Raw genomic sequence first — 13,695 nt, forward strand, 5'->3', positions numbered from 1 at the left:
TCATTATTCTCTAGTTTGTTCATATTGCTACTTAATGTTACACTCTATATTTAAAAAAAAATAGCTGTAATTCCCACACCTTCAGTTTTACTTGAACCTTCAGTATACCCTAGTCTGAGCACATTAAAAACAGAAAACATGCATTCATCAGTTATCAAGAGTTGGATTATTAGACTTGTCAGCCACATTTCTCTTGGTCTATATATTTCAAAAGTACAAAAGCATTATTTTCTGTGGGTTTTTCAGGCTATGTGGCCACATTATGGAATAATTTATTCCTGACATTTCACCTGCATCTGTGGCTGGCATCTTCAGAGGGTGGTGGCATGGGCATATGTGCGGTATATATACTTGTGTGACTCTTGGTTGGGAAGAAATGATTTACATTCTAATCTGTGTGTTGGTCTGTTGTTGACCAACACACAGAGTGGTCAACAACAGACAATGGATTGCTAATTAAATAGACACACATCCACCATGCATACCCTTCCATCCTGAAGCCTTGCCATTCAACAACAGACCAACATAGAGATTAAAATGTAAATCATTTCCTCCCAACCAAGGTTAATGATAAAATGGTTTGAATTATTTCTTCTTAGCTTACAGTTGGTTTCAGTGAACCATTGCGGGGGCCATAACGCGAGAGCGCCTCCCGGTGACTAGGGGCTTAGCAAATATGTGAACGCATGGCAGAGATGCGGTCATACGGTGTTCATTAGCCCCTAGGTCATCCCAATGCCTGGTGGGTGCCAGGTTGTGGTTAATCAGACAAACGTGGGGTTGTTTGATTTCGCAGATCCTGACCTCATGCTTTGTGCCAACCCTACCAATGGTTTGCTTAATAAAGTTGTGGCCTTTCCTCCAACACGGTCTCCTGTGGTTATTCGGCAGCAGCATCTGAGGCAAATACCCCTGAACCAGCTTGGTAAGAGTCAAAGCAAGAGAGGAAACAAGATAGAAAATGACCAAATCAAGGAGACAACATGAAACCAACAAACTGCTTTTAATTTGAAATTCAAAATGGCTTTCAATGAAAAGGATAAATTTTCAGGGAAAGGAGTTCAAGGCAGGAGCAAATGTTATGTCATGGGAGGAACAATGAGTGCGTCTACACTGCCAAATTAATAACTGTCATGGCTCAATCCTACAGAATCCTGGGATTTGTAATTTTGCGAGACACAAGCACTCTGGCTTGTTGTTGATAATTGCCCTCAAGTTGACTTCAACTCATGGTGACCCTCTGGATGAGACATCTTCAAGTCCCCCTGTCCTCAGTCTCTGCTCAGGTCCTACAGGCCCAGGGTCTGTACTCCCTCATCAAGTCTAACCATCTAGTATGTGCTCTTTTTCTCTTTCTACTGCCTTCCATCTTTCCTAGCATCATTGTCCTTTCTAATGATGCATTTTTCCTCATGACATGGCCAAAGCACAGCAGCCTCAATTTAGGCATCTTGGCTTCCAGAGAAAATTCCAGCTTTATCAGTTCTAGAACCCTTTGCCTGTCCACAGTGTTCTCAATACCACATCTCAAATGAATTGTTTTTCTTCCTATTGGCTTTTTCATTTTTTCATGGTCTGGCTGTCACATCCTGTACATGGTCTGGCTGGCTGTATATGGTGACAGGGAATACAAGCTTGAAATATCTTTACTTCATTGTTCAGAGTTATGTCTTTACACTTGATATTGTCAAGTTCTTTCACAGGACTCTTTCACACAGAGGCACTTACCATTGCTAAAATGTCTGCAAAAAGTTCCTGAAGCATTCCTGAAGTGCGAAGATGGAATAGCCAGTCATGCTTCTTAATTGTCATTGAGGCAACCTGCTTCTCTTTTGTTGTCAAAGCATTCATGGAACAGCCATTTCTTGAATAACGGAAGTTCCCGTTATTTAAGAAATGGTTGCTCCACAAACACTTTGACAATGAAAGAGAAGCGGGATGCCTCAATGACAATTAAGAAGCGCGACCGGCTATCCCATCTTCACACTTCAGGAATGCTTCAGGAATGGTTTGCTGGCATTTTAGCAATGGTAAGTGCCTTCGTGCTTCAAGAATGTTTCAGGAACACTTCAGGAACATTTTGCTGGCATTTTAGCAACGGTAAATGCCTCCATGTGAAAGAGTCCTGTGAAAGAACTCGACAATATCATAAAGTGTAAAGACATAACTCTGAACAATGAAGTGAAAAATGCTTTTCCAAATGAACATGCTGGCGGGGAGTGGGTGGGGTTGGGCTGTAGGAGGTATAGTTGGGAAAATGAATTTTCCAAGTTATTTTAATTCTACCATCACATCGGATATAGTTCTCCAAGTCCTTGATTTTGACCCTTCCATACTGACACAAAATCTTGCTCGTACATTAATAAATGCAACGAAATATTATGATCTGATTGGCATATAAGCTGACTTACCAGGCAGGGCTGTGTTGTTTTTCCTTGCATAAAAGACTTCAGTTTCTATGGTGACTTGTGATCACTCCCTTCTCTTAACAGACATGATGCCAACAAACACACCCAACCTTTGTCGTTTGCTACAGCTGACTATGTGAGTGCATTAATAATGCCACTATGAAGCTTAAAGATAGGAAGATTAGGAGGAAAAGGTGTTTAGCTAATAATTTAAAAGTGGGGAGAAAATCAAATGCAATAAGGGGGAAATGATCTGCTAAGTTAATTCTAAATTTTGTTGGCATTAGATAACTGCACTAAAAGCCTAGAATGAAGGATAACAAATACAGTTGGCCCTCCTTATACCGGGATTTTTTATGCACGGATTCAAGCATCCACAGTTTAAAATGTTAAAAAAAAAGTATACATATCAAATATCAAAATTTGATTTTCCATTTTTTATAAGGAAAACATTTTGCTATGTCATTATATTTAATGGGACTTGAGCATATGCGGATTTTGTTATCCACAGGGGATCTTGGAACCAAACCCCAGATTTATCCTATCACCACACAGTCCCTGTCTTGAGTTTTGGGGAGAAGTTAAAAGCTACATGATTTTTTGATATTAAAAGACATAAAACAATCCAATAATGCCTTTGAAACTAATCAGAAAAAGAAAATATGCAGCATAAGCTTTTATGAACCAGGTGCAAACTACAGTACACAAAAGCTCACGCTAGACATTTATTTTTCCCAGTTAGTCCCAAAGGCGCTACACTGAATTCTTTTATGTCCCTAAATGACTCGGGCCTAGGTTATCTGAAAGACCTTATTCTACCACAAGAGCCTGCCAGTGTTTTGGAATATTTTGAGGAGGGTCCTTCTCTCTGTCCCACTCTCACAGGTACATCTGATGGGAACACAGGAAAGGGACTTCTCAGTGGTTGCTCTCAGGCTCTGGAACTCCTTTCCCAGAATGATTAAACACTAGTTTAATCCTCTTGCTGTCTTTCAACAGGCAAGTAAAGACTTTTTTTTCTCCAAGCAGCCCTTAGAAGACTGATTGTTCAAGTAGAAAGGGCCTTGCATAATATGGTGAACTTTCTATTTGTTCTTTTCCTTTTAGTGATTTATGTTTTAAATAGGTTTTAAATTTTTGATTGTTTAATTATATTTATAACATTTGTGTGTTGTGAATTTTTTAGCTATATTTGTCGTAAATCACCTTGAATCCTCACCTGGGAACACTGCAGGATATAAACAAAAAACCAAATATTTTTATGCAAAAACAGAGTAACACACCTGTCTGATTGAATATGACTACAATGGATACTATTTTCTACATATTACACCAAAGACGCTTTGGCTTTCCCTCTCACTACTTTCCTTTATAATTTTTAGATCCTTATCCTCTCCACCTTATAAAATTTCTTGATTCCCAACTGTATCCCAGCAAAAATCTAAAGGTTAAGATCTTCGAAATGTCAGTTTCCTGGGAGCGGTAGTGAGCTTCATTGAGAAAACAGGATAGACATGGAAATGCAAAAAAGACCACCCTCCTTTTCAAGCTGCCCTTAATACCTGTTGTCTTAAAATCTTTTCAACTTGGAATTACTAAATGACCATAGTCCAAACCTCAAACAAAAACAAAGATTCATAGGGCCATTTGAATTGATTAAAGAACCAATTAGGAAATGTAGAGTGTCTTGGTCTTTCATTTAATTAATTAATAACATAACAACTTAATTCTTGAATTAAATTACTAATCAAGTTCAGCTCAAGATAATAGATTAAGTTAAAAATGAATGTAATTAATTTGCCCCTTTTTATTAGAAAATCCTTAACTTTCACCCTTAAGTGCTGAAGAAATTAAGTGTCTGTTTGGAAAAGTCAACAAAGCTCTAGGCTCTTTTTCCCCATTAGTTTTCCTCAGAGACTGAAATTCTTAGGTTTGTGATCACATGGATTCACTTTCTACACATATGGGCCCTGTGGAAACTTTGTCATGAAAGTGCATAGCCTGAGGGCAGGACCCCACACCTCAATCCTGTTTTTCCCCTTCCATCTTCACATAATTTGGATATCTAGAAAGTGCTCTCATCCTTTGAAAATGTGAGAAAACTTTCCTTCATGAATCAATGCAAAAAGGAGAATTAATGATGTTTTGCAGAAAGAAACATGTTTAGCTCAGGTCACAGTAAGCTGTTCTTTTGCTGAATGTGTTTACAAGTAAGGAACTGATCAGGCAGGCTTCCTATACATAATTGCTTTGGGCCTCAGAAGTCTCAGCTGGAACAGCTGTAGGTCAGCCAAGGGTATTATAATGAACTTTCTTATCTGTTCTGGGACTGTAATCTAAAAAGCGCCTTTCTTCATTTCTTGGATTTACCTAATTTGACCTGGGGCTTGAACTAGCATCTGTAGGAGTGCCCAGCAGTGTGCACTTCTTCCAGATTGTCACACAGGTATCACTTCTGCATTGACATCTCTGGAAGTTATTGGCTGATCTCTTCTGTTTCCAAACACCCAAGTTAAAATGATTTTATCCACAGGATTATGTTTTGCTTGAAAGATTAAAGCTGAATTTCTGACTTCGTTTCCCGCTTCCTTTTCTATATGGCAATGGCAGCGGCAGCTGGTACTCTGATTTCATGGGGGTAGTTAATGCAGTCTCGATTGAAAACCAGAAAAATAAAGGCCTGACCCATTCGAGAGATAGTGTTTGGCACCATGGATTTTACAGTTAATACTAAAAACCAAAGAGGATTTACTGCCCCACTACTATCAGAGCTACCATCCATCACTGGACAGTATGTGCAACCATCCTCACAGCTTTGCAAGTGTAGTATTTCATTGTGGATTAGCATCTCAACTCTTTGTCCATTTGCTGTTCCACTTTCCCCTTCTCTTTCTCCTGCTCTGTTATATGTGGCATTAGCAAGTGGGGCAGAAAGCAGAAGAAATGCTGCCAGCTATCAGCAGCACACTGTACTAAACCGCACAGCAATAGGCATAATTTGCTAGATGATGAACATTTTAATCCCTGTGGACATAACACTGTGAACAGCACACTCCTACAGAACACTGAAAAAGAACAAGGCTCTGATTTAAAGCAAATGTTGGCATTAGTAATGTTATGGCTTGGCAGGACACCTGGGATCCTCTTACTCATTTATTATTGCTTCTTTTATTAAGCATACCTCTGTAGCATCCATCCAGCCAATTTTTTATAAAGAAAAGTGTTCATCTGCAAACTGCTTAAAACCAGATGATATCTGCTGGATCTCCAGATTGGTTTTAGAATTTGGAACACTGATCCTTATGATCAATCAAAAGAGCCCCCCCCCCCTTTCAACTGTGGTCCTTTCCCTTACAAGTTGTTGAAGGTTGAAATAAATAAATATTTTCCTATATTTTATGGGTCTTGAAAACTTTAACCTTTACTAGTTTTCCAGAAGACAGAAGTGCATTGAGAGTGACTTTCCCTTCATTGATGCAGTCTTATAGAGAAAAGATGTACCTGCCATTATCTTTTTATGGGTGGTGTCCCCAAACGATTCACAACAGAATCTCTCTCTTATCCAGGAACTGTAAACATTAAAACTGTCCTTAAAAGTGCATATTATATTGCACAAGACTGGATTAATTTATCTGAAATAGCTGAACTCAGTGAGACAATTTATTTATTTATATTTATTTATTTCATTTGCATGCCCTTCTCCCAGAAGGGAACCAAGATGGCTCACAGACAAACCATTTTTAAAAAAATATAACAAAATATATAATTTGGGACAAGTGATGTGAGAGACAGGTGATGAGACAGACAAGGGATGAGAGGGAGCTAAGTTTAATTAACTTTGTACAAGAATACAACCCATTCTTTGTGTTTTGAAAAAATTGGTTTTGAAAAATAGTATTTAAAAAAAATTTAATAGTACAAGTTCTATGACATATTTAAAAGTGGAATTGCCACTTTTAGAAGCTTCCAAGGCAGGCTTCACTCTTTTCCCCCCAGAAAAAGTAGGTCTTTGGAGTTGAGAGAGATCAGGGGCTCCCAAACCTGCCTTGAGGGTGCTGTATACATTCCTGCGGCTACACTTTTGCCCCTTTCCACCACAGAGTTATCGCACTAGGAGTCAACTTGAATTGGTTCCATCCTTGGGAACCCTGAAATTGAAGTATAGGGAGGAGCATTAAGGATTCTTAGCCAGAGTGTTCTGGTGCCTGAGATAAGTACAAACCCCTAGGATTCCATAGGATGGAACCATGGCAGTTAAAGTGAATCATAGTGCTATAACTGTAGTGTAAAAGAAGCCATAGAGTTACTGAGAAGGATGGAGGTAGCTAATGCTGTGGAACTGTGGGTGAGTCAGGAATAGGGATTGGCATCCTTTTGCTCTATTTAAAAAGTGATTTGAAATCCTTTAAATTAATGCATTCTGCTGCACAATTACAATGCCCTCAGTTGGTTTGCTGCAGCACAGATCAGTATGCGGTGCTGATGAGGTGCTTGATGTTCTCCATCTTAAACAATAGTTTGAAGCTGTTTCACAGGATTTAAGAACCAGGTTTTGGCTGTTTTCACATGGAAAAAAATATCTCTAAAGGAAACAGCCAACAAATAGAAATGAATAATACAGAGGAAAATCAGGCTGTGCCAAAGAGAAACAATACAGTTTCACTTTAATGGGAGACTCACATGGATTAGTTATTGCAAACAGGTATTTCCCCCTGATTAATGTAAATGTAATGGTGTTCAAAAATAATTGGGGAACCAGGAGGTTAAATAAGGGAGCTGTTTTCTAACTAAGCATTGTAATGAGGTTCCAAGATGGCTTCCAACACCTTGTAAAAACATATCTCCGACTGAAATAATCATAGCTAAAGAATTCAAAAATCAATTAGGGGAAACAAAGTGGAACTGCAAGCACTAAAAAGAATTAATCAAAGACAATGGGATGTGTTTCTAGCTGTCAGTCAAACTTCAAGCAAAAGCAGATAGCAACATTTAACTTTATATTCAAATTAAAGAATTAAATTATATAGTAACTTGGAAGCCTATTTCTGGTTTGCATAAGTAGAACCCAGTCCATGCGTTTCCTCTTTGGAATGAAGATGAAAATTTCAAAGGATTCCTTCAGGGTGAATGTATTTTGCATAACTGCATAATGCAAGTTTGGGCTGTGGGGGGAATAAATTTTTGTGACACACAATGTCAAAAATTATGACATTTTAGGATATAACTTAAACTGTTTGTCTGAAGACTTGTAGTTTGTTTATGGTTCTTGGACTAAAATCAACAACAAATTGCATTCATGGCAATAACCTCTTGAAAAGGCTTTGGGCCATGGAAGGGCTTCATAAACAGCTCTGCTATCACACAACCAACAACAGCAAAGAAATGAGCTCTTGATAATCTAGGACTGTGCTGGCTTTCCAGAGATTTCCTCTTCTGTGGTTGACACTAACTAGTAATTCAATAAGAAAAACACTGAAAACAATTCCCTTTTTAAAAGCATATTGTGATATGGAAATGATAATGCATTTAGCATTTTTGAAGATCTCATACCCCTCTAACATTTCACAAATGAAAACCAGGCTATGTGTGGTCAAGCAACATCAGAGCATGAAGGAGATGATAAAAATTATTAATGAAGAAGAATGCATAAGCTAGGAGAAGCTGTAGCTGTGTGCTTTTGCTGGAACCCACAGGGAAGGGCAAGATTCTTCTCCCTCATTTCCTCTTTCCCTACTGAATTTATTGAATGCAAACTACTTTTGTACTTTGAGTTCAGTTTGCACCAGTTGAAATAAGTCTAAGACAAAGGAGAAAAATGGGAGGAGGAGAGAAAAACTGGGACAATTTTAAAGCAGTTGAAGATGTGAGACAAGGGAAGAGACATTGAACAGTATGCTGTTCTTTCCCCTCTAACCTAGTACTGCAACAATCATTTGTAACTTTTAAATGAATAAATGTAACTTTATACACAAATGTGTAAACTGTAAACTAAAGATTGCTTTTTCTCCTTATTGACTGAGCTAGAGAATGTGGAGCACTAAAACAATCCAACAGCGTTTATCAATAAAAAGCCAACAGAGGTAAATCATTTCTGATGGGCCTATACCAGCAAGGTGCCATAATCTGAGATAGAAGATCTATTGTCATGGTCAGATGGCAACTCATAACAGAAGTGGGGCAGGTTTTCTTAATTGAGTTTATTATTTTGCTGTATAAAGCAGCATGAAGTTGCCAAAGAAGAACTGTCCCTTGTCCTTTCCAGAACTTGAAAATACTCTTTTTGGGGATGAGAATTCTGAAAATTTCCCAGCTAAGCATGGCTAGTTTCTTTACTTTACAAACACATAATTCAGAACTCAGCTTAGCAATGTTACTTTTTTGGGGAAAGGGAGTACAATTAGCAGAATTTTGGGAATGGCCCATCTAAAAATAGTAATATTTCCAAACTCTGATCCTTTCCTCCTCCTCATATGGTCTAGTCTTGAGTGATAAAAGCTGCCCTCACTTTAAAAGAAGATGGAGAAATCACACTCTGAAAAATGTACAGCAAAACACTACTGGTGCAGACAGCCTAAGTGGATACTTAACCTTTGGTGTAATAATTAATCTCCTTTTGTTTGCGGGAGAAAATAATTAGTCAGTGAATTGGAATGTCTGCAGCTGTGCACCTTCCATTCCCTAACTCTTCTTCTTTCACCAAGACATAATAATGCAATTGTTAGTATTGGCAAAACTTCGGCTTTTCCAAAACTAGGCTTCCAGCTTCATTAGATGAGGCAATGTAGACTTACTGCTGGAATTTATGCACTCCCCAAGTGAAAGGTTTGGGTCTAAATGAGGGCCATTCAACCTTATTGGTTGGAATTATGTAACAGGAAAGAAGAAACTCCCTATTACACACCCTCCAACTGTCCCATTTTGGTAGAGACAGTCCCAGTTAATCCTCTGTTGTTTCACTTTTTCAGCTGCTTTTTTAAATGCCCCAGTTTTTCTCTCTCACTCTCACATTCTCTTTACTTCCATTTACAGATGTCCAAGTCTTTTTCAGGGGTCTGCAACCTGCCATGTATACAGAAGCTGCAAGTGCAGGAGCATGAACTTGAAACTTGTCCAAAGTGGTTGTATAGTCTTATTGTATAATCAATAGTTTTATGTTTTGTAATATTTTATCATTTTTGATGTATTATTGTTTTTTGTTGATGGGTTTCTCTTACTAATTTTACCATGTTGTTTTATTTGTAGTTTTTGTGCCTTGTTTTTTTGTTGTTGTTGTTTTGTTTTTTGGTTTTTTTGCTGTTTTTGTATTGACTGTTTAGGTCTATTTTATATTGTAACGGCTTTTAGCGTTTAACAATAAACGTCCCATATAGTCAATAGAATGTGGCTGTGTAACTGCATGTAAGTGAAGCCCTCACTCTGGAATGGAGAGAGGGGAAAAATCTATTGTGCTCAGCAATGGATACATATTATTCATTCTTCAATACCTGCCCTTGCACTATGTCTAAAAGTGCTTAGTTGTGGGGAAAGTTGTGGTGCTGTATGAGGAGTATGGAAAGAGTGACCAGGCTTCCTCCTTTTCCTACATTTCAACCTTTCATACAGGAGGAATTGCATAATGTCTTCCATTTTGAGCATGACTAAGAAGCATGAATTTATATCGATATTAGTGTTTTTACCTTTAATTCTGGAACATCCTACATTTTCGTGGAATATCCTACATTTTGCAGTGCCTTGTCCTCCTTTACGGTTTTGACATCTGGTCATCCTGAATGTGGAAATATTTGTGGAAACCGCTCATCTTGGGCTGCAAATGCACTGCAGAAACAATCCGGATTGACACTACTTTAACTGCCATGTCTCAATGCTGTGGAATTCTGGTGCCACAACAGACTTTACTTTGTTGTTCCCCTCTGGTGCTGCAACAAACTACACTTCCCAGAATTCCATAGCATTGAGACATGGTAGTTAAAGTGGTATCAACCTGAATTATTTCTGCAGTACGGATGGCGCCTTGGCCCTAACTATTAGCTTTGAAGCTTATTGGTAATCCTAGTTATGCATGCACAGCTATTTTTTAAAAAGTCACAATCTCAAGAATGTGGTCAGTTCCTGTTGGTTTTATTGTGAATGCATTCTGGTTTTAAGAAAAAAGTGCAGTCTAATGCATGACTGAAGTGCTATGGTATTGGTTTCATTTATTTTGGGTCAGGGTCATGGTGTGATAATCTCCCACATCTGGGACTGTATGAGCCAGAATACTCCAGGAAAAACCCAGAGTATTCTGGCCCTGGAGTTGCTCTGATGTTCTCCATTCCCTGGGCACTCCATTGCAATGTGGGATGGCTGTTCATATGCACACCCCACTATACTGCCCAGTGTTGCCACCACAGATATGCATCACTCACTCTGAAATTACAACAAGGTGTTCAGCGGGACATCTTGTAAACAGATGCCTAGCATTGGAAAAAATAATTCCAAGTCTTCTGGGAACAAACTGTGAGGGTTTTTTAAAACACAGTTTTAAGAGGGGAGGGTATATGGGATTTGGTGCTGAATTGTCTGGACCTTATCTGGAAAGTTTGCACCAGATCTGAGGAGTGGGTCTTGTATTGTCAAGACTACTCACTGTGGCAACTGGCAGAGGGATTTTTATTTGGTCCGTGCAGACAGGGGCCACATTTAAAAAATAGAATTTATGACAGTGTTGCCTCACCGCTCAGCTACAAATTGAGTGGGCCTACTATAGTTGGGCCTGCCACTGGGATTCAGGTCTCAGAGTTTTATAACTTTATTTCTCCTTTGGCAATGCAAGGGATCCCATACATATCATGAATTTGCTGTTGCAAGCTTTTTAAAGAGAGGACCGTTCATTCTCCTTTTAATTAGGCCAGATCAAAACAGTGCCTGTTTATGTTGAATTGACTTGATTCACTAGAGCTGCTGGAATACTAAGCAAGCCGGGCTACTTACAGTGGGACCTATATATTAGTTTCTGAGCCTTCATTTTGACATTCTTTTTTCCCCAAGTCCTTATGTTCTGCAGCATTAATATCAGCTGTACTTTTTAAAAACAGTGGTTCATTCTTTAGGAATTACCAGCTGTCTAAGCAGAAGAAGCATAACCCTGACATGTTAGAATATATCACTGTGGAAGTTTTAAAATACATCCTTGATGCCAGAAGTTGTCAAGTTATTTCATATTTGAAAAATACATTTGCACTTTCAATAGTTTCCTACTTCTGCCATATGGAAAGAATACAGAGTTGTACTAAGAGGTAAAACAATTATCAAGTGCTGCAGGAAACAATGAACTAGAGAAAGGAGATGGGTCAATATTAAGATTTTAAAGCTTGGCCAAGTTTCTGCCGTGAAATTTGAGAAAAACAGTACTCAAGTCCAAAACACTTAATGGGACAGAATTGTTGTGAGCACTGGTGTCATTATCCCAAGGCCTTGGGACAGATGTTTTGGGTTCCAAGGGGATTGACAGAGATAGAAATGTGTTTTAAACACATGCACACATAAACAGTTTAGTGGTGGCAGGTCTGCAGCCCAACAAAATGCTTGGTGAGCTAGTGGCAGCCACACCTATCACCACATTTGCAAGCTCCACATGGGGGCAGAGGCACTTTAAGCATCCAAGGTGGCAGACCTTATCTGAATTTGCAGCTGACTGTCAGGCACATTACTTAGCAATGTGCCTGTTATCTATTTTCCCTGCCTGGGGTGGGGGTGCCTTGCATAGACAAAACAAGATGGCAGTTAAGGGTAGGATTGCTTTGCATACCCTCCTCTTATCCAGTGACCCTTGAAAACTTAGTAGAAACATTGGTTACGAGAAAATGTGAAACACAAGTTGAAGTGTGTAATAAGAATAAGTCTGTAAGATCTATAGATCTCTTATGGTGAGGGGGAGGGCTATGGAGATAACAGAAAACAGATTTTATGCAAAGAGCAATGTGATGGATTTGTGGAATGTGTTAGAGGCCAGGTTTGTTTGGTTATCCACTTTGAGGCCTGGGAATAAAGCTATGAAGTATGGAGTATATAACCTAGTGTTACCTATAGAGTATAGTAAATAGAATATTAGGTATACTTTATATGCCTAGTAGAATGTAAACAAGATAAGGGATGAGAAAGCCGGCACATCTAACAAAGCTGTGAGATGTTAGCCAATGTGACCAAGACTAACCTCCTAGCAAGTGCAATGTTTGATGTCATCCAATGGAAGGCAGCCAAAAGCCAAGATTCAGATCTACACAGTTTGATTATATTATTTCCAAGTAGTCCCCAAGCCTGACATCATATCTAATACCTTTGTTTTAATTGGATATCATATATAGGGAATTTTTGTGTGACTTCAGGTTCTTGCTGACCCTAGGGCTAACCTACCACAGGATTTTCTTGGTAAGATTTGTTCAGAGAGCATTTGCCCTTGTTTCCCTGTAAGGCTGCGAGTGTGTGATTTGCCCAAGATCACCCAGTGGGTTTCTATGGCTGAGTGGGGATTTGAGCCCTGGTCACTTGAGTCATAGTCTAATGCTCAAACCACTACACCATATTGGCTTCTTTCTATTATCTCCAGCCAGTACTTGGGAGTGACATTATATCAAAGATCTTTGTTTTAACTGGATATCATACAAAGAGAATAATGTCACTTTTTAAAAATTTGTTTTGATTTTACTTGTTTGGAGAGCTGATAGCCTGGGCAAGGTGACAGAGGGAATGAAAGAAGCCAAGACAGTGCTAGCAGGTTAAACTGCTTTGCAGTCTGCACTAATGAAGAACTCTTTCTATGACAGCTTGTTCCTGATAGGCTAATAAATTGTCCATCATACTAATCAAGATAGACCATTCATGTAAAAGAAAGATAACATTGGCAAGACAGGTATCTACATTATCTTAAAATAAATATATGGCCCATTATGATTGTAATGGATGCCTGTTATACACACTTATAGAAATGCAATGGATGCTGCTAAGATACAGTAGTGTTCAAAACTATTACAATGCACCCGTGCCATATGCAGATGCACTATATGTGGTTTTCAGCTTACACTGAAGCCGCACTGCAATAGAATGAATGGCGTGCGTGCCCATGCCATAGCACTATGCCCAAGCCCCATTATATTCTTTTTTAAAAATATTTTTATTGATAAAATTTTAAACAATACAAAAAGACACATATTACCTTATACACCATACATATGTATATCTTTATACATCAACATGACTCATAATACATAAGTGAAATATTCTTTTGTGCATTACTATTATTTGCTCATAC

Source organism: Sceloporus occidentalis, unplaced genomic scaffold, assembly GCF_023333645.1.
Source record: "Sceloporus occidentalis isolate IW3139 unplaced genomic scaffold, rSceOcc1.0.p SCAF_7, whole genome shotgun sequence".
Taxonomy (NCBI): domain Eukaryota; kingdom Metazoa; phylum Chordata; class Lepidosauria; order Squamata; family Phrynosomatidae; genus Sceloporus; species Sceloporus occidentalis.